The following is a 21,936-nucleotide window of genomic DNA, read 5'->3' as shown; positions in this document are numbered from 1 at the left end:
GCCCCTATGATTACCACACACTTCTTTTTCCCTTTTTCCTTTGTACAAGGGAATAATTACACCTGACTTCCAATCCTCCGGGACTCTACCTTCCTCCCAGGCCAATCTGCATATTTTCCACATCCAATCTACTACTATCTCTCCCCCATGCTTCAGCATTTCACCACACACTCCATCAATTCCTGGGGCTTTCCCCGAATTAACTTTCTTCATTGCTTCCACAACTTCTATCCTACTGATTTCTTCCTGTCTTCTCACCTCCCTCCTTCTCCCAACCATTCCCCAGCCACTTATACTCGCGTTACTTCCATCCTCTACGTTCAAAAATTCCTTAAAGTGTTCTCTCCATCTGCTCACTTTTTCTCCCTTCTCCACTAGTAATCTACCATTTTTATCTTTCACTCCCCTGCTAACTTCACTTCCACCCTGTCTTACTCTTTTCACCTCTTTCCAGAACATTTTCTTACAGTCCCTGCACTTTACACTCAAATTCCTCCCAAATTCCTCATCCACTCTCTTCTTACTCTCTCTTACTAATCTTTTCACCTGTCTCTTTCTACATATATCTCTCTCTTCCACCTCTCAACTTCTTCCACGATAATTCTTGCACTCACTTCACTCACCTTTATTTTTGTACAGCATTTTTCCACTTTGCTGGCAGTTTCACTCATCCATGACTTCTTACATATCTCCAACATGCACTTCATTCCACTCTCTCCGCCATACTTAATCATCATTGCATACATTTCATCAACCCTAGCTGCTTTCCATTTTTCAGTCGCTTCACAACACTCTTTACCTGTGCGAGGGTCACGTTTCCTGGCACTGCATTCCTACTCTGTGCACCCACAAAACCAATCATGTTTACAGCGCTCTGCTCTCTCTATTCCCAGTCATCAAGCTTGCAAAATATTCATTCCATCTGGTACTTACTTCATCCCCATGGGTTAATTATCTACAACCTGCATCCTTCACACCTTCACATTTCTTTCCGCTTTCACTTTTACATTTCCGCACCTCTTTCCAGAATAACTTCCTATTTTCAGAGTAGTTTGCATTCATTTTCCTTCCTCGATCATCATTTACGTCCTTCTTTTTCTTCTTCACTAGTCTCTTTACGTGCTCCTTGCTCTCTATATATTCAGTTCTTATTTCAACTGAACCCCTGTCCTGTAACTTCTTCCTTTTTCCTCCTCTGCTCTCTTAAACTCTTCATCCCACCATGCCATTCCTTTCTTCTTTGTTGTTACTCTTGTCACACCACACACCACTTTAGCATTTCCAACTAAGCTCTATATGTATTCCACAAGCTGTCCAGATCCATTTCATTCCAATTCACTGATTCTTACTCCTCCCCTACTTTGGTCCTGTACTCATCTGCCACTTCTTTGATCCTCAGCTTCTCGACTTTCAGTCTTTCTCCCTGATTGCTCCTCTCTCTTCTGGTCCACCTTACAACTCTCAGACTGATCTTGCATACCACAATCATATGATCTGACAGACCTACAAATCGTCCTCTCACGGCCCTTGTATCATCTGTTCCCAGCATCGACCTCTCTAAGAGCACGTAATCAATCAGGCTCCATGCAACACGATCCCCGTTTCCTCTATACCATGTATATTTATGTGAATCTTTGTGTTTGAAACACGAGTTACAAATGCACAGTCTCCTTTCCTGACACATATCCTTCAGTCACTTCCAATTATCATTTTCTCCTGGCACTCCATTACAACCCATTATGTTATCCTCAGGACCAGTGCCTACTCTTCCATTCATATCGACCATTACGATCACTTTATAGCTCCTGGGCATATCTCCCACTGCTTCATAAAGCTCATTCCAAGACCCATCTTTCTCTCACCTGTCATCACACGGTGCATATGGAACAATCACTACCACTATCACCTTCTCAAACTTGAAGTTGACATACATACACATCAAGCTACCACATTTGTAATCTCTCATTCTGCTCTGTCACACCTCATTCATCAACAAAGCAACTCCTCCCTTGCATCTTCCTCACCCATTCATGTAGCCAATTTGTACATGCCACCCAGATCAAACACATGGGAAAGAGACGAATATGAGGACCTGGCAGAGAGTACAATTCAGAGTATAAGATCATTACTACATAAAATGGAAGAGAAATCGGAATTATACTAACTGGGGATTTCAATACAAATATAAATTGAAATACTCTAGATATAATTAGCCAAGAAAGCTGTTGGGACAAAAAGCTCCTGGATCCCATACAAGAGTTTTTCCTAATGCAACATGTGAGGGAAACCACCAGAAAAAGAGGACTTGATGTACCTTCAGTGCTAGATCTAATATTTATTAGGCAAGAAAATGATATTGACAGTTTAATATATCACCCTTCACTCGGGAAAAGCGATCATGCAGTACTAAATTATAACTTCAGGATAGCATATGACATAGTAAACAGCAATGACAGTTACAAAAAGAGCCTAAACTATAAAAAGGGAAATTATCAAGACCTAAAGAAGTATTTCGTAGAAGTTGATTGGGAAAGTGAGCTTAGAGGACAAGATTTAAATGCTGTATATAAAAAATTCTGTGAATTTTATGAAATAGGAGTCCAGAAGTACATCCCACAGCACAAAGAAGCAGATAAGAAAATACAGAAATGGTTCAATATAGAATGTAAAAAATCAAAAGAAAGAAGAGATTTGTTGTGGAATAGATACAGAAGACACAATAGTGAAAGGGCGTATAATAACTACAAACAGGCAAGAAACGACTATACTGTACAAAAATAAGGAGAGAAGCCCAAAAACAGTTTGAGGAGGATATAATAAATAAAAGTAGTGATCAACCAAAGCTGTTTTACAGCTATATCAGAAGCAAAACCAAAGTAAAAGATATAATACAATCCATTACGGACGAGGGAATCACTTATGCACAAGTGAAAGATATCTGTGAAGCACTAAATAAGAATTTCCACTTAGTTTTTACAGAAGAAAAAAATTTTGAGAGGGACTATGTGGAACACGCATGTCCACACATGCTACCAGATATACAAATAGCAGAAAAAGTAATACAGGAGTAGTTAAGTAGATTAGACAGAGGAAAAGCAAGTGGTCCTGATAAAATTTCATGTTGGGTATTACGAGAATGTGCAAAGGAGTTAAGTAAACCATTATTTTTAATTTTCAAGAAATCCTTGAGTCAAGGTAAACTACATGATATTTGGAAAAAAGCAAATATTGTCCCTTTATTCAAGAAAGGAAATAGACAACCACGTTGAGTACACTGCTTCCCGTCCGATCAGCGAAGTTAAGCAACGTTGGGTCTGGTTAGTACTTGGATGGGTGACCGCCTGGGAACACCAGATGCTGTTGGCATGACGTTCTCCCTACGTGTCAAGTGGGGTTGGTGGAAAATTAGTGCCCCTCCCTGTAAAACAATTAACTCTGAGCTCTTGGCCACCCCATTTGGGATACGTGGCATCTGGCAATGAATGAATGAATGAAATAGACAAAATCCACTCAACTGCCGACCAGTCACTGACCAGTGTTGTAAGCAAGGTATTAGAAAAGCTTATAAGAAAAGCTTGGGTAAATCATCTAGAAGAACACAGTATGATAACAGAAAGACAGTTTGATTTCAGAAAAGGAAAATCATGTGTTACTGATCTGTTGAGCTATTATGACAGAGTAACAAACACAATACAGGAAAGGGAAGGATGGGTGGACAGTATCTATTTAGATTTCAAGAAAGCTTTTGACACAGTACCACACCAAAGACTTTTATGGAAACTGTACCATCAAGGAGGAATTCGAGGCAAACTGTTTTGTTGGATGCAAGACTTTCTCATAAAAAGAGAAATGAGGACAGTACTAAGAGGAAACTACTCATCATGGAAAGAAGTGACTAGTGGAGTACCACAGGGTTTAGTACTGGCACCAATCATGTTTTTAGTGTATATAAATGATATAAACAGTAACACTGGAAATAAGAGCTATCTGAATATGTTTGCAGATGATGCAAAAATACAAAGGAGAATTACCAACACAGACTCTTGTAAAGAGCTACAAGAAGAATTAAATAAACTTCATGAATAGAGTTGTACACGTACATGGCAAATGGAATTCAATGTGGACAAGTGTCATGTAATCAACTTTGGTAAAAGTGGAAAAAGACCTGATTGGGATTATAAGTTAGGAAATAAAACCCTATACACATCAGAAAGAGAGAAAGACCTAGGTGTGATTATCAGTAACAGACTATCTCTGGCTGACCACATCAGCGAGAAGGTACAGAACATGTATACACTGCTTGCAAATATGAGAATAGCATTCACATACATAAATGAAGACATGCTAAGAAGGATAATAACATCATTCATTAGACCAACCCTGGAATATGCATCAGTAGTCTGGAGTCCTCATCTCAAAAAGCATATAGACAAGATTGAAAAAGTTCAAAGGGCCGCTACAAGATTGATACCAAGCTTAAGGGACCTAAGCTACGAAGAAAGACTAAATAAACTGAATCTACCAACACTACAGGAGAGAAGGAAAAGAGGTGACATGATAATTCTATATAAGTGCATATTAGGGAAGGAGAAAATAGACATAAATGATTACTTAACATATGGAGAAGCATCAGCAAGAGGACACTGCAAAAAACTGCATAAGAAGAGAGGTGATAAAGACGTAAGGAAATTCAGTTTCCCAAACAGAGCAATTGATCAATGGAATGCACTACCAAATGAAATAGTGTGTACCAAAACAATTGACAAATTTAAGGATATGTATGATAAATATGGTTTAAGACACCGGACAGTACTAGCTTGACTCATTCCTGTAAAGATACAATTAGGTAAGAACAATTAGGTAAGAACACACACACACACACACACACACACACACACACACACACACACACACACACAGTTTAATCACGTGTTCTCTGGAAGAGGGGAAAGTGCCACAAGAATGGAAGAGGGCAAATGTGGTACCAATTTATAAGGGAGGAAACAGGGAAGAACCCCTGAATTATAGACCAGTGTCTCTAACCAGGATGGTCGCAATATTGTGTGAGAGAATCCTGAAAGACAGATCGATAAAATATCTAGAAGAGATGAATATTTTGGCTGAATGTCATTTTGGATGCAGAAGTGGAAGGTCATGTGTTTCTAACTTGTTGAGCTTTTTCCCTAGAGCAATTGACGTGGTACAGGAGAGAGATGGTTGGGTGGATTGTGTGTACTTAGAGAAGGTCTTTGACAAGGTACCTCATAAGACACTAATGTGAAAACTGGAATATATATAGAAGGACCGAAGGGGAAACTTCTGGAATGGATGAGAGACTTTTTGAGAGACAGACAAATGAGGACAGTAATAAAGGATAGGATGTCTGGATGGAGGGAAGTAACAAGTGGAGTCCCTCAAGGCTCGGTGTTGGCGCCAGTAATGTTCCTGATTTACGTAAATGATATGGTAGATGGAGTGAACAGTTATGCAAGTCTGTTTGCTGATGATGTAAAGATCCTGAGGAAGGTAGAGGTTGAGGAGGATTGTAAAATACTGCAGGAGGATTTGGATAGGATACACAATTGGAGCCGGACGTGGGAAATGAAATTTAATGTAAAGAAATGTAAAATATTGGAAATGGGTAAAAGTACCAGGAGGCCATCACTGAATTATTTGTTGGGTAATGAATTAATCACTAAAATGAGAGAAGAGAAAGACTTACGAGTGCTGGTCCAAGATAGTTTGTCACCAGAAAAGCACATTAACAAGATAGTTGGAGAGACTTATAAACTCTTGACTAACATAAGAGTAGCATTTCATTATATGGATGAGGATATGATGAAAAAATTGATAGTGGCAATGATCCGCCCCAGGTTAGAATATGCAGCGGTAGTGTGGTGCCCACACAAAAAGAAAGGTATAAACAAGATTGAGAGAATACAAAGAACAGGAACGAAGATGGTCCCCAGTCTGACAGACCTGTCATACAGAGAGAGGCTGGAAAAACTGGATTTGCCTTCCTTAGAGGAAAGGAGAAAGAGGGGAGGCATGATTGCAGTGTTTAGGACCATGGTGGGAGTAGATAAAATTGACAAAGAAGATCTGTTTGTATGGGATAAGAGAGCAACAAGAGGACATGGAATGAAATTGAAAAAGTCAAGCTGCTTGAAGGATATCAAGAAATATAGCTTTCCTTACAGAAGTATAGACTTATGGAATAGCCTGGACAAAGAGATTGTCCAGTCTAAAAACTTGAACGAGTTTAAAGCCAAATTTGACTTATTGAGAAACAGCGATGGAAACCCACGAGCATAGTACATTCCGTGTATATCACAATTAGGTATAAATACTTAAATATTGGAACGACTTAGACAAAGAGGTGGTGCATGAGAAAAACATTCATGTGTGTAAAGGTAGACTTGATAAATGTGGATATGGAGACAGGACAACACGAGCATTGCTCAATTCCTGTATAGTACAAATAGGTAAATACAAATAGGTAAATACACACACACACACACACACACACACACACACACACTAGCAAACAGCCACAGCGAACGGATGTCTCTTGACTGGTCCCAGGCCCAGCCACCGCTACAAACCTTAAATAGTTTTCAGGAATTATATTTGTCCTGTCTCCTATGGCCTTGTTTTAAGTTAAAATACTGCAAGTTAATATAGACTACCAAAAATGTAAAGATTTATTGGCAAGAGTATACATAAATGTTTGTAGTATTTTCGGTAACAGCTATATTTGGTACTGTAACCAACCTCAAACATGGCCGATAATGTAAACATTGAGGGACTCGAATTTCCAGGATTTGATGCAAATACCAATGTCATGGATCTGGTTAAAACATTGATTATGAGGATTAGTGAACTTGAAAAGAAAGTGGAGAATCTAGTGTTAAAGGACGTGTCTGAAAATACGGAGATTGCTATATAGAGTCTGATCCAGTCCAGTGAGACAGCGAATGAGGAGTTCAGGAATTTGAAGCATGAAAATATCGAATTGAGGAGAAAACTAGAATAGGGTACTAATAAAACGGAGAAGGTGAGCAATGTATTAGAGGAGCATAAGGCAAAGTGGGCACACGTTGAAGAAGAACAGAAAGAAGCGGTCAGCTTAGAGAAATCATCCAGGAAGAAAGGGAAATGAACAAGAAAAAAATGGAAGAAAATGTAGTGAAAATACTGAAGAAAAAAGAGAAAATAGTGAGAGAAACTGTAGAAAGGAACAGATATGTGGTAATGTTTGGAAACAGGGAAGAGGAAGAAAAAGTTAGATTTTTGAGACTCAAGAGAGACACAAACCTGGTAAGAGGAATATTAGGCAAGATTGATCCCGAAGGAGACAATATGAGTAGACTGTAGCACCAGTCGAGAAGGGCAGTACTCCCAAGGTGGATGGAAAGCTGATGATAGGGAGTGCTGGAGCTCCTGTAGTCCCGTTTCATCAGCCCTCAGGACTAGTTCCTGACCATTCCCCTTTGCTGAACTTTTTCAGTGTCTCAGTTACACAGGGAGTAGGCCAGCATGCTCTCCAACACAAATTTTTCTAAGTATCTACACCAAACTACATGCACAGTACACACTACACTTCCTTTTCCAAAATTCAAAAACAAAAAAATCATGTCATCTATTCACTCAGCCTCGGAGTCCCAAGGGGGGGGAACATAAATGCCCCCACCTTCCGCCCCTCTCCCGGTGACGACTCGAGGTGCCTGGAACCACTGTCTGACTCTCTTCTTCTTCATTTCTGTAACATTCACGGCCTTTCCTCTAACTTTCGCTCTGTTGAGCACCACCTCTCCTCCTCTAAACTTCACCTTCTTTTTCTAACTGAGACTCAGCTGTCTTAGGCAACTGACAGCAAACCCTTTTCTGTATCCTCCTACTTTCTCTATACTCATTTCAAAGCCAAAGGTGGCTGTTGTGTATATATACGCAACGACTTATCTTGCTCGTGTTCCTGAACTCGATTCTTCTGAATTCTCTACACTCTGGCTTCGGTTTTCCTGTCATTCTCTGACTAAATATATCTGTGCTGTTTACTTATCCCCTAATTCTACTGACTATCCAAAATTCTTCGACTATCTAACTTCTACAATGGAACACATTCTATCCATTTCTCCTTTCCCTGAAATCTCCATTCTAGGAGATTTCAATGTTCACCACCACCTTTGGCTCTCCTCTCGTTTCACTGATCCACCTGGTGAACAAGCCTACATCTTTTCTGTCCTTAACTCTAAAATGCTTACGTTATTATCCTCACAGTACTGCTTTCTCCGGGAGAATTTTACCCAATTTTGGAAAATTAATAAAAAACCTATCAATCTATCTATTGCCAGACGCGTCAATCCCGTTTGGGGTGACCACAAACAAATCGCCTCCAAGTCGCCCTGTCCCCCGCCATTTCACTGCCCTGCTCCAAACTCACACCCCCCTCTCTCATATACCTCTCCACCCCATCCCTCCATCTCATCCTCAGCCTCCCCCTCCCTCTTTCCCCCTCCACCTCACTCACATACACTCTCTTCGTCAGTCTTTCACCCTCCATCCTCTCCACATGGCCAAACCACCTCAGTGTGTTCCTCATAACGCTTCCTATCACATCCATATCAACACCACAACGCTCCTTTATATCCTCATTCGTCAGCCTGTCTCTCTATGTGACTCCACAGGCTCCTCTTAAATGACTCATTTCCACTGCTCTCACTCTTGACTTGTGTCCTTCCAACAACGTCCAAGCTTCACTTCCGTACATTAGAGTTGGTATCACAATACTGTCATGTAGTAACTTTTTCACTTCCGTGCTCACTTCCCTGTTTCTTATCACTGCTTTCAAAGAACCAGCAACCTTTCTTCCCTGCTGTACCCTTTCAAGCACTTCACCCTCCAAACCTCCATCCTTACTCATCACACTGCCTAAGTACTTAAACGTACTCACATTTTCCAATTCCTCACCATCCAACTTTAGACAAAATTTTTATAAAATTTGACAATGCAGATATGAAAGGTAACTCATATACTTCCTTCTTACCTAGTAATAACCATCAGGGTAAGAAAAAAAATTCTACCTGAATTTATTTAGGAGGTACTAAAAAAATGCTTCTTTTTTTTATAACATGAACATTAAAATAAAAAACACTAACTATGGGCTCAATTGCCACTGGGCTTGGTGGCCCCCTCCTTGGGACGTTGAAGCTTAAGACTAGGTAGGTGGCTCCCCTCACATATCACCCTGGCCTGAAATGGGGGAAACGAAAAAAGGGGCAATGTCGGGTAAAAAACACTTTAAAACCAAATTTCATGGTGATAAATGCGAGATGAAACCACACCACTACCTATGTAGGTAGGGGGTAGGGTGGATTGAAGGTATAGGGAAGGACAGCTCCAGAGTTCTTATCATAACAAAATAGCAAGTAAATAAATCGCTGAACAGGGAAATTTACCCGACGTAAGCATTCTAGGGTTAATGACCTAGAGCAGCTTGTACAGCACCCAACCCGTATCCCAGACTGCCTTGGAGAGAGCTCCAACATACTTGACCTCTTCCTTACAACTAATCCTTCTGCTTACACTGTTAATCTTTTCTCTCCGTTGGGCTCCTCCGATCACAACCTTATCATCTTAACCTGTCCTATCACTCCGGTACGGCCTGTGGACCCTCCAGGGAAACGTCGTCTGTGGCATTTTGGAGCTGCGGATTGGGAGGCCCTCAGGCAGTACTTCTTTGATTTTCCCTGGAATGATTATTGCTTCCATGGCCGGGAGCCATCTGAGTGTGCCTTGCGCATTACGGAGGTTATTCTCTCGGGCATGGAAGCACACATTCCTTTCTCACATCCTTTGACTAATGCAAGAAAGCCTTGGTTTATTCACGCTTGTTCTAATGCTGTCTGCAACAAGGAGAGGGCCTACAAAAGGTACCGGAGCCAACCCACCCCTGAATCACATCATTTTTACGCTTCTGCCCGGAATCGTGCTAAATCTGTTCTTCGCCCTCCTAAAAATAATTTCATCCGTACTAAATGCTCTCAACTCTCCAACTCGAATTCTTCCCGCTCCTTCTGGCACCCTGCCAAAAACCTTTCTAACAACTTTACCTCATCATCCTTCCCTCCTCTTTTTCATTCTCATGGCTATTTCTTCTACTGATAAAGCAGATCTCTTCACACAGACTTTCTCCTCCAATTCCACCTTAGACAATTCCGGTGCTGTTCCTCCATCACTTCCCGCCTCTGACTTCCTCATGGCAGACATTAAAATTTCTTCAGCTGTTCTGCCATCACTGGCCTATACTAACAAGGCATATGGGCCTGATGGAATCACTCCTGTTGTTCTCAAGAACTGTGCTTCAGTGCTTTCACCCTGCCTAGGCAACTTGTATCTTTCCTTCTTGCTGGAAGTTTGCTCTCATTCAGCCAGTCCGAAAGAAGGGTGACCACTCCCAACCCTCCAACTATCGTCCAATTGCTTTAACGTCCTGTATTTCAAAAGTTTTCGAGTCAATTCTCAATAGAAAAATTTTAAGGCATCTTTCCTATCACAACCTTCTTTCTGATCGTCAGTACGGGTTCTCCCAGGGACGCTCCACCGGCGATATTCTCACCTACCTTTCAGACTCCTGGTCATCCTCCTTTCGGGACTTTGGTGAAAGCTTTGCCATTGCATTTGACATCTCAAAGGCTTTCGATCGAGTCTGGCATAAATCTTTTATTTCCAAACTGCCTTCTTACAGTTTCTATCTTTCTATCTGTGCCTTCATCGCTAGCTTCCTTTCTGGTCGTTCTATAGCCGCTGTTGTAGACGGCCATCATTCTTCTCCTAGATCTTTCAACATTGGTGTTCCTCAGGGCTCTGTCCTATCACCAGATCTCTTCCTTTTATTCATCATTGACCTTCTAAGCTGTACATGTAACCCTATCCACTCATATGCTGATGACTCCAACCTTCACCTTGCTATTCAGTTCCCGCAACGCCCGTCTCAGCAGTTACTTCAACAAGCAAGGGATGAGGCTATGGCACACCTAATGTCTGACTTGGCTCGTATCTCTGACTGGGGTAAAAATAATCTAGTTGTTTTTAATGCATTTATGACTCAGTTCTTACACCTGTCAACCCATCAGAATCTTCCACAGGTATACCCACTAATTTTTAAAAATATTCAGCTTAATCCTGCATCATCCTTGAACATGCTCGGGGTTTCATTTACTCGGGACTTATCTTGGAAAGATCATATTGCATCTCTTGTAAAATCTGCTTCCAAGAGATTGGTTGTGCTAAGCCGACTCCTTTCTTTCTTTACCCCTACACAATTGTTGACTCTATACAGGGGTTTTATCCGCCCCTGTGTGGAGTTCAACTCTCATGTGTGGGGAGGCTCCCCACATACAGCTCTTCTCAATAGGGTGGAGTCAAAGGCTTTTCGTCTCATTAACTCTCCTCCTTTTACTGACTCCCTTCAACCTCTGTCTCTTCACCTCATTGTTGCATCTTTATCTCTTTTCTATCGCTACTTTAATGGTCACTGCTCCTCTGAAGTGTCTGCATGCATTCCTCCACCTCTGCGATGGGCATGTAGCACCCGTCTAGCAGCAAACTCTCATCCCTTTTCTGTCCAACTCTCTAATGCAAGAGTTAACCGTTACTCCCAGTCCTTCATTTATGCAACAGGTCAGCTCTGGAACTCACTCCCTCTGTCTGTATTTCCTGCTGCCTATGATCTCCAGTCTTTCAAATGCAGTGTGTCCAGGCATTTTGATGTGAATGGATCTTGAATTTGGCTCTCTCTCTTGTATTTTGGTTTTCTCTTGGAGGGAACTGTAATTGTGGGCTCATGGCCTTTGGTTCCTTCTTCCTCGCATTAAAAAAAAAAAAATGTGGGTAAAAGAAATTGTGGAAGTAAGGAGGATAGGGCCTTATAAGAAAGGGGAAACAAGACCAGTGAGAGTCAAGTTGTCATCAGAAAGTGTAGTAAATGATATACATAAAGTGACCTGGAAACTAAGCAAAAATGCAGGGATGGAAAATATTATAATAAGAAAAGATTTGAATGAAGAAGATAGAGAAGTTTTAAAATCTTTGAAGGAACAAGTAAAAGAAAAAATGATATGAGGACAGGAAGAATGTAATACTTTTTTTTGGAGAGTGATGGATATAAAGGTAAGGAAGTGGTATGTGAGGAAATAGAAGTGAAGGAAACTAAGAGGGATGGCTATGAAAGATTAGAAATTGAGGAAGTGATACTGACGGAGAGAAGGAGAGAAGTGGGTATAAAAAACATCAAAAATAATTTGAAGGTGGTATATACTAATGTTGATGGTTTAATATCGGCAAGGCTTGATATTAACAATTTCTTGAGAGAACATGAACCTGATGTCATGTGCTTTGTAGAGACCAAATTAAGAGAAGATATTGATGTTCATTTGGGAGATGGTAAATACAAAGTGTGAAGAAGAGACAGAAAAGAAAAAACGGGAGGAGGAGTGATGATAGCAGTGAAGAACAACATAAATGTAGATACTGCGGAAATGGGAGAAGGCAGGGCTGAAGTGATATATATGAAATTAGAAGCTGGAGAGAATGGCAAGAGAGATACGGCGGTAGTGTATGTTCCCTCTAAGACGAGAGCATGGAATGATGACGAATAACCAGGAGATGTTGTCAGATATGGCTAATTATTTACAAAAAATAATTGAGAAAAGCAGCAATATAATTTTGATGGGTGACTTTAACTGTAAACAGATGAACTGGGAGGAATGGTACTAGGAAGGTGGTGAGGATTCGTGGGGCACTGTATTATTAAATATAACAATGAATAATGTGATGACGCAGTGGGTTCAAAGAAGAGACACGGTTCCGAGATGAGGACATACCAGCAAGGTTAGATTTACTATTTACCAAAGAACCCGATGTAATAGAATCATTGAAATATTTCTGTCCTATAGGAAAAAGTGATCATGTGGTCATTGAGTTCCAGATGATAATTGGGAATGTCAAGCCAAGAGACGAGCTTCATAGACAGAGAAGATACAACTTTGGGAAAGCAAATTTTACAGGATTGAGAAAATTTTTTGGAAATGCGGTTTGGAGAAAATTCAGAGAAACAAGAGAGATACAAAGGAAGTGGGGTATCTTTCTAGACCTCTATAACTTGGGAGAGAATGGAGAATGAAAGACTGACTAAGAGGGTGTATGTAGGTGAGGTGGAGGGAGGGAGAGGGAGGGGTAGACCGAGGATGAGGTGGAGGGATGGAGTTGAGAGGTATATGAGGGAGGGGGGAGTGAGTTGGGGGGAGGGGAGTCAAATGGTGGGTGACAGAGTGAGTTGGAGGCGTTTTGTCTGTGGCCACCCTTTGCGGGATTAGGGCGTCGGGCTATAGATAGATAGATGGATATAACTTGGGAGTGGATAATTTTGTACAAAGAGTAAGAGGAAAAGAGAACAGGAAAAAGGAGTGGTTTAATAGAAGGTGTATGATAGCAAAAAAAGAGAGAGATAAGGCGTGGAACAACTGGAGAAAGAGAGGTAACAACAGAACAAAGGAAGAATATAAAAGAACTAAAAATGAATACACAAGAATATGTGGAGAAGAAGAAATGAATTTTGAAAAAGGTATAATAGACAAATGCAAGGATGAACCCAAACTGTTTTATAGATTTGTTAATGGGAAACTGAAACAAAAGGAAGGAATCACCAAACTGAAAGTAAAAGGAGAAGTCTATAAAGATGCAGCAATGCAAACTGAAATAATGAACAAATGTTTCCAATTGGTTTTCACTAATGAAAAAGAGTTTGTGGAAGGGGAGGGAGTGATTAGAAATGTACCGGTGATAAAAGATATAAAAGTGGAGGTACAGGAAGTGTATAAATTACTGGAAACTCAAGATGTAAGGAAAGCCCCAGGACCTGATGGAATTTCTAATTGGGTACTGAAGGAATGCAGAGAACAACTGGCGGATAAAATGCACAGTTTAATTGTGTGTTCTCTGGAAGAGGGGAAAATGCCACAAGAATGGAAGAGCTCAAATGTGGTACCAATTTATAAGGGAGGAAACAGGGAAGAACCCCTGAATTATAGACCAGTGTCTTTAACCAGCATGGTTGCAAAATTGTGTGAGAGAATCCTGAAAGACAGATGGATAAAATATCTAGAAGAGATGAATAATTTGGCTGAATGTCATGTTGGATTCAGAAGTGGAAGGTCATGTGTTTCCAACTTGTTGAGTTTTTACTCATGAGTGATTGACGTGGTACGGGAGAGAGATGGTTGGGTGGATTGTGTGTACTTAGAGAAGGTCTTCGACAAGGTACCTCATAAGAGACTAATGTGGAAACTAGAATATATAGGAGAACTGAAGGCAAATGAGGACAGTAATAAAGGATAGGATGTCTGGATGGAGGGAAGTAACAAGTGGAGTCCCTCAAGGCTCGGTGTTAGCGCCATTAATGTTCCTGATTTATGCAAATGATATGGTAGATGGAGTGAACAGTTATGCAAGTGTGTTTGCTGATGATGTAAAGATCTTGAGGAAGGTAGAGGTTGAGGAGGATTATAAAATGCTGCAGGAGGATCTGGATAGGATACACGATTGGAGCCGGAAGTGGGAAATGAAATGTAATGTAAAGAAATGTAAAATGTTGGAAATGGGTAAAAGTACCAGGAGGACATCACTGAATTATTTGTTGGGTAATGAATTAATCACAAAAATGGGAGAAGAGAAAGATTTGGTAGTGCTGGTCCAAGATACTTTGTCACCTGAAAAACACATTATCTCTTGACTAACATAAGAGTAGCATTTCATTATATGGATGAGATGATGAAAAAATTGGTAGTGGCCATGATCCGCCCCAGGTTAGAATATGCAGCGGTAGTGTGGTCCCCACACAAAAAGAAAGATATAAACAAGATTGAGAGAATACAAAGAACAGCATCCAAGATGGTCCCCAGTCTGACAGACCTGTCATACAGAGAGAGACTGGAAAAACTGGATTTGCCTTCCTGAGAGGAAAGGAGAAAGATGGGAGACATAATTGCAGTGTTCAGGACCATGGTGGGAGTAGATAAAATTGACAAAGAAGATCTGTTTTTATGGGATAAGAGAGCAACAAGAGGACACGGAATGAAATTGAAAAAGTCAAGCTGCTTGAAGGATATCAAGAAATATAGCTTTCCTTACAGATGTATAGACTTATGGAATAGCCTGGACAAAGAGATCGTCCAGTCTAAAAACTTAAACGAGTTTAAAGCTAAATTTGACTTACTGAGAAACAGCGACGGAAACCCACGAGCATAGTACATTCCGTGTATATCACAATTAGGTATATTAGGTAAATACTTTAATATTTGGAACGACTTAGACAAAGAGGTTGTGCATGAGAAAAACATTTATGTGTGTAAAGGTAGACTTGATAAATGTGGATATGGAGACAGGACAACACGAGCATTGCTCAATTCCTGTATACTACAAATAGGTAAATACAAATAGGTAAATACACACACACACACACACACACACACACACACACACACACACACACACACACACACACACACACACACACACACACAGGTCGTCGACATAGTCGGAGCTATTCCTGGATCATGGGGAAATAATCGCTGAATCAGCAACGAAAAGTGGACCAGTCTATTTGTGATCATGTTAATGAGTGCTTAAGTGGTGGTCCCATCGGACAGTGGTTAAAAAAACCATGGTTTCGGTCATGAAAAAGAACAAGATACAGCAAGAACAGAAAGTCTCCATATGGTTGAATCATGGCGGAAAGGGACGGTGCATTGTTTACAGTCGACGAGAGAGAGTTTGAGGGCTTCTGTGTGGAGGATGTGGGAAATGGAAGTATTAAGTTGAACCAAGCAAGAATAGTAGGAGAAAACAGCGGAGAGGAATATCCGTGAGATAAAAAAGGTATGGGCAGTAATTAAAGAGTTACAGGAACAGACCATAGAGCAGGAAAACGAGATCAAAATTCTACAGAATAAACTGGAAAAAGTTTGTACACGCAGTGACAAACAAGAAAGAGAAGTTACTGAATTAAATGTGAACAATGAATCAGCCTGTAATGAAATAAAACAGCTTAAGAGGGAGAATAAGAGGTTGGAAGAGGGAAGCAACAGGATGACAAGCAAACTAGATGAATATGAATCCAAATCAAGAATACAGGATGAGCACATTAAAGAAATCAAGGAGCAACATAAGGGGTGGAAGAAAATTCAGGAAGGGGGAAATGTAAATTTGAAAGAGATTATAGAACAACAAAAGCAAGGAAAAGGTGGAGAGTAAGGTGGTTAGGGTGCTAAGAAGTAGAGAATCTTTGGTTAGGGATGTAGCAGATAAGAAAAAATGTGTAAAATTTTCAGGAGTTAAAGAAAAACTTATGACAATAAGATCAGAAAGAGATAGAGTAGGATTGAGTAAGGTTAAAGAAATAATATCAGTAGTCTTGGAGGAAAACAACGATGCTCAAGAAGAGATTGAAGAGGTGTTTAGGTTGGAAAAGTATGAGGAAGGAGGGGCAAGGCCATTGAAGGTAAAGTTTATGTCCCTGGCAACAGTAAATGAAATTATCAATAGAATATGGAAATTATCAGACAAGGAAGGGTTCAAAAATCTTTGGATAAGGAGAGATGCAAATGAGGAAGAAAGGACTAAAATAAAGGAATTAGTAAAGGAAGCAAAGGTAAAAAATGAACAGAGAACAGAGGAAGAGAAGACAGTGTTTTATTGGAGAGTCATGGATCAGAAATTAAGGAAGTGGTACCGGCTGAGAGAAGAAGAAAAGAGGGTATAAAAAACATCAGAAATAATTGTTGATGGTTTAATATCGGCAAGACTAGAAATCAACGATTTTTTGAGGGTACATGAACCTGATTTTATGCGCTTTTAAGAGACCAAGTTAAGAGAAGATATTGATGTTCATATGGGAAATGGTAAATACAAACTGTGGAGAAGAGACAGAAAAAAAAAAAAATGGGAGGAGGAGTGATGGTAGCAGTGAAGAACAACATAAATGTAGATACCATGGAAATGGGTGAATGCAGGGTTGAAGTGATAAATATGAAATTAGTATCTGGAGAGAATAGCAAGAGAGATATGGCAGTAGTGTATGTTCCCCCTAAGACGAGAGCATGGAGTGATGATGAATACCAGGAAATGCTCTCAGACCTGGCTAGTTATTTACAGAAAATTATTGAGAAAAGCAACAATATAATTTTAATGCACCTAGGAGGAAAATATGGAAGCTGAAAAACGAAGTAGTAAGGGATGCCTTCTATAGCGAGATGAGGAGAGTGATGGCTGAACAGGGAGCTGTAGACAGAGGCATTAATGAACAGTACAGAGCCCTCAAGAACAATCTCTTGAAAGTTACTGATGCAACATGCAGTTGGACAAGAGGACCACCAAGACATAAAGTAACTTGGTGGTTGGATGAGGGTGTAGAAGCTGCAGTTAAGGAGAAAAGAAGGCTTTTCCGGGAATGGGAGAAGGGTGGTAGCAAGGAGGAATACTTGGCTGCCAAGCGTAGGGCTAGAAGAGAGGTATACAGGGTGAGGTCTGAGTCACAGAAACTTTTACTTGATAACCTAAATCATGGGGAAAGGGAGAATATGATATTTAAGGTGGCAAATCAGATGAAGAGGGGTAATTGGGATATTATAGGTGAGCAGTGTGTGAAGAATGACATAGGAGGGGTAGTGGTGAACAGTGAGGATGTTAAAGATGCATGGAGAGAGCATTATAGCCGGTTGTTGAATGAGGAGTTTGACTGGGACAGGGAAGGTTTGGAGCCAGCAGATCCAGTGTTTGGCCCTTGGCCTTTGATTGATGCTGCTACTGTGAGTGAGGCAATAGGCAGGATGAAGGTGGGGAAGGCAGCAGGTGTGTCTGGGTTGACTGCCGAAATGTTGAAGGCCTCAGGAGATATACTGTAGGGGTGAGGTTAGTCACTGACCTGATAAATATGATTATTTATGAGTGTGTTGTCCCAGGTGATTGGCTGAAGAGTGTAATTGTAAATGTGTATAAAAGGAAGGGTGATGCCCTGGAAAGAGGAAATTATAGAGGTATAAAGCTTTTAGATCAGATAATGAAGCTAATGGAGAGAGTTTTAGAAGGTATGATTAGCGAAAGAGTGAATATTGATGAGATGCAGTTTGGGTTTATGCCAGGTAGGGGGACCTCTGATGCCAAATTAGTTGTTCAACAGCTTCAGGAAAAATATATTGGTAGGAGAAGGGATCTGTATTTTGTTTTTGTTGATTTGGAAAAGGCCTTTGACAGACTCCCTAGAGAGGTGGTGAAGTGGGCAATGAGAAAGCTTGGCTTGGAGGAGTGGCTGGTTAGGGTGGTTATGGCTATGTATGTGGGTGCTCGCACCCAAGTAAGAGTGAATAGAGATTTCAGTGATGAGTTTTCCATGAATGTTGGTGTGCATCAGGGGTCAGTTTTGAGTCTCATGTTGTTTATCGTTGTACTTGAAGCCCTCTCACTTGATTTTAGAAATGGACTCCCGTGGGAGATGTTGTATGCTGATGATTTGGTGTTGATTGCAGCGAACGAAAGGGAGGCGGAGGAAAGGTTTAGGAAGTGGAGAGATGATATGGAGCACAAGGGCTTAAGAGTAAATGCAGATAAAACAAAAGTGATGATATCTAGAGTTGGTGGCGGTACTGTCAAAGACGAGGGAGAGTGGCCATGTGCAGTTTGCCACAAGGGCATGGGAAGTAATTCTATCTTGTGTGGTGTTTGTGATAAATGGGTGCACAAGAAATGTTGTGGTATCAGAGGTAGACTACGAGATAATGCTAATTTTATGTGTATGGCGTGTCGGGGAGAGCAGGTGGAGATTGTCAGGCATGAAAGGATTGAACTTGCTGGTGAATCTCTTGAGTGTGTGGAAGAGTTTTGTTATTTGGAAGACATGTTGTGTGCTGGAGGTAGCTCTGTGGCTAGGGTGAGAAGTGGTTGGAAGAAGTTCAGGGAGCTCTTGCCTCTTCTGACATTGAGAGGGCTCTCCCTACGTGCTAAGGGGTCTTTGTTCGCAGAATGTATTTGGAGTGTAATACTGTATGGTAGTGAGACCTGGGCAGTAAGGGAGGAGGATATTGGTCAGCTCAAACATACAGAAATGACAATGATTAGGTGGATGTGTAGTGTGTCCCTGCGTCCAAGTTCCGGGGGGGCTGGGTTTACGATGGAAGAGTTGAGAGGTAGGATGGGACTGGAGTGTATTGGTGTTGTGATGAGGAGAGGTAGATTGAGATGGTTTGGACATGTGGAGAGGATGGGGGATGATAATTGGGTGAGGAAGGTGAGAAGTGTTAACACTGGGGGTGGGGTTATGAGTGGAAGACCGAGAAAGACATGGGACGAGGTCATTAAGTGTGACCTCAGGGTTAAGGGACTGAACAGGGAGGCTGCAGTGGATCGTGCAGCGTGGAGAGCCTCCATTAGGTGACCAAGACTGATGCATGCCAGCCTGTTGGAGCCTTTAAAAACAAAACAAAACGATTAAATCTAACAATGAACAATATGATGACGCAATGGGTCAAAGAAGAGACACGATTCTGAGGTGAGGACACACCAGCAAGGCTAGATTTACTGTTTAACAAAGAACCCAATATAATAGAATCCATGAAATATCTGTGCCCTATTGGAAAAAGTGATCATTTGGTCATTGAGTTCCAGATGTTAACAGGGAACGTGTTGCCAAGAGACGAGCTTTACAGGCAGGGAAGATACAACTTTGGGAAAGCAAACTTTACAGGATTGAGAAAATTTTTTGAAAATGCGGATTGGAGAAAATTCAGAGAAGCAAGAGAGATACAGAGGAAGTGGGATATTTTTCTAGGCTTCTATAATTCGGGAGTGGAAAAATTTGTGCCAAGAGTAAGGGAGAAAGAAAACAGGAAAAATGAGTGGTTTAATAGAAGCTGTATGATAGCAATAAAAGAGAGAGAGACACGGTGTGGAACAGTTGGAGAAAGAGAGGTAACAACAGAACAAAGGAAGAATATAAAATAACTAGAAATGAATATACAAGAATTCTTAGAGAGGAAGAAAGGGATTTTGAAAAAGGTATAATAGACAAATGTAAGGATGAACCCCAACTGTTTTATAGATTTGTCAATGGCAAACTGAAACAAAAGGAAGGAATCACCAAATTGAAAGTAGAAGGAGAGGTCTATAAAGATGTGCCAATGCAAGCAGAAATAATGAACAAATGTTTCCAATCAGTTTTCACTAATGAGAAGGAGTTTGTGGAAGGGGAGGGAGTGACTAGAAATGTAGTGATACAAGATATAAAATTGGAAGTACAGGAACTGTATAAATTACCGGAAACTCTAGATGTAAGGAAAGCCCCAGGACCAGATGGAATCTCTGACTGGGTACTGAAGGAATGCAGAGAATAACTGGTGGATAAGATTCACAGTATAATTGTGTGTTCTCTGGAAGAGGGGAAAGTGCCTCAAGAATGGAAGATGGCAAATGTGGTACCAATTTATAAGGGAGGAAACAAGGAAGAACTCCTGACTTATAGACCAGAGTCCCTAACCAGCATGGTCTCAAAATTGTGTGAAAGAATTCTGAAAGATAGATAAATAAAATATCTGAAAGAGATGAATATTTTGGCTGGAAGTCAGTTTTGATTTAGAAGTGGAAGGTCATTTGTTTCCAACTTGTTGAATTTTTACTCAAGAGCAATAATTGACATGCTACAGGAAAGAGATGGTTGGGTGGATTGTGTGTATTTAGATTTGGAGAAGGCCTTCGACAAGGTACCCCATAAGAGACTAATGTGGAAACTAGAGCATATAGGAGGACTGAAGGGAAACCTCCTCAAATGAATGAGAGACTTTTTGAGAGACTGACAAATGAGGACGGTAATAAAGGATAGGATGTCTGGATGGAGGGAAGTAACAAGTGGAGTCCCACAGGGCTCTGTGTTGGCACCAGTAATGTTCCTGATTTACGTTAATGATATGGTAGATGCAGTGAACAGTTATGCAAAGTCTATTTGCTGATGATGCAAAGATCTTGAGGAAGGTAGAGGCAGAGGAGGATTGTAAAATGCTGCAGTAGGATCTGGACAGGATACATGAATGGAGCCAGATGTGGGAAATGAAATTCAATGCAAAGAAATGTATAATATTGGAAATGGGTAAAAGTACCAAGAGGCCATCATTGAATTATATGATGGGTAGTGAACCAATCACAAGTGCAAGAGAAGAGAAAGATTTGAGAGTGCTGGTCCAGGACAGTTTGTCACCTGAAAAACACATTAACAATACAGTTAGAGAGACATATAAACTCCTGACTAATATAAGAGTAGCTTTTCATTATATGGATGAGCAGATGATGAAAAAATTGTTAGTGGCCATGATTCACCCCAGGTTAGAATACGCAGCAGTAGTGTGGTCCCCACACAAAAAGAAAGATATAAACAAGATTGAGAGAATACAAAGAACAGCAACCAAAATGGTCCCCAGTCTGGCAGATCTGTCGTATAGAGAGAGGCTGGAAACGTTGGATTTGCCTTCCTTAAAAGAAAGGAGAAAGAGAGGCAACATGATTGCAGTGTTCAAGACCATGGTGGGAGTAGATAAAATTGACAAAGAAGATCTGTTTTTATGGGATAAGAGAGTAACAGAAGGACACGGGATGAAACTGAGAAAGCGAAGCTGCTTGAAGAATGTCAAGAAATATAGTTTTCCTTCCTAGATGTATAGACCTGTGGAATAGCCTGGACAAAGAGATTGTGCAGTCTAAAAACTTAAAGCTAACTTTGACTTACTGAGAAACAGAGACGGAACCCCACGAGTGTAGCTCATTTCCTGTATATCACAATTAGGTAAAGAAATACACACACACACACACACACACACACACACACACACACACACACAC

General features: G+C 40.7%; 1 protein-coding gene and 1 pseudogene across 1 annotated transcript in view; both read left to right on the top strand.

Annotated features, from left to right (window-relative positions):
• The window catches only part of LOC145396870 (zinc finger protein ubi-d4 B-like), a 636,773-nt gene that overhangs the window by 374,812 nt on the left and 240,025 nt on the right, over positions 1–21,936 (top strand). The gene's annotated exons all lie outside the window — the stretch shown is intronic.
• LOC145396929 (5S ribosomal RNA) lies at positions 3,249–3,366 on the top strand (annotated as a pseudogene).

The sequence above is a fragment of the Coenobita brevimanus genome, chromosome 39 (assembly GCF_032717465.1).
Source record: "Coenobita brevimanus isolate Jiangsu-jjx chromosome 39, ASM3271746v2, whole genome shotgun sequence".
Lineage (NCBI taxonomy): Eukaryota > Metazoa > Arthropoda > Malacostraca > Decapoda > Coenobitidae > Coenobita > Coenobita brevimanus.
The sequence above is the reverse complement of the archived record's forward strand: the minus strand, read 5'-3'. Positions and strand labels throughout refer to the sequence as shown.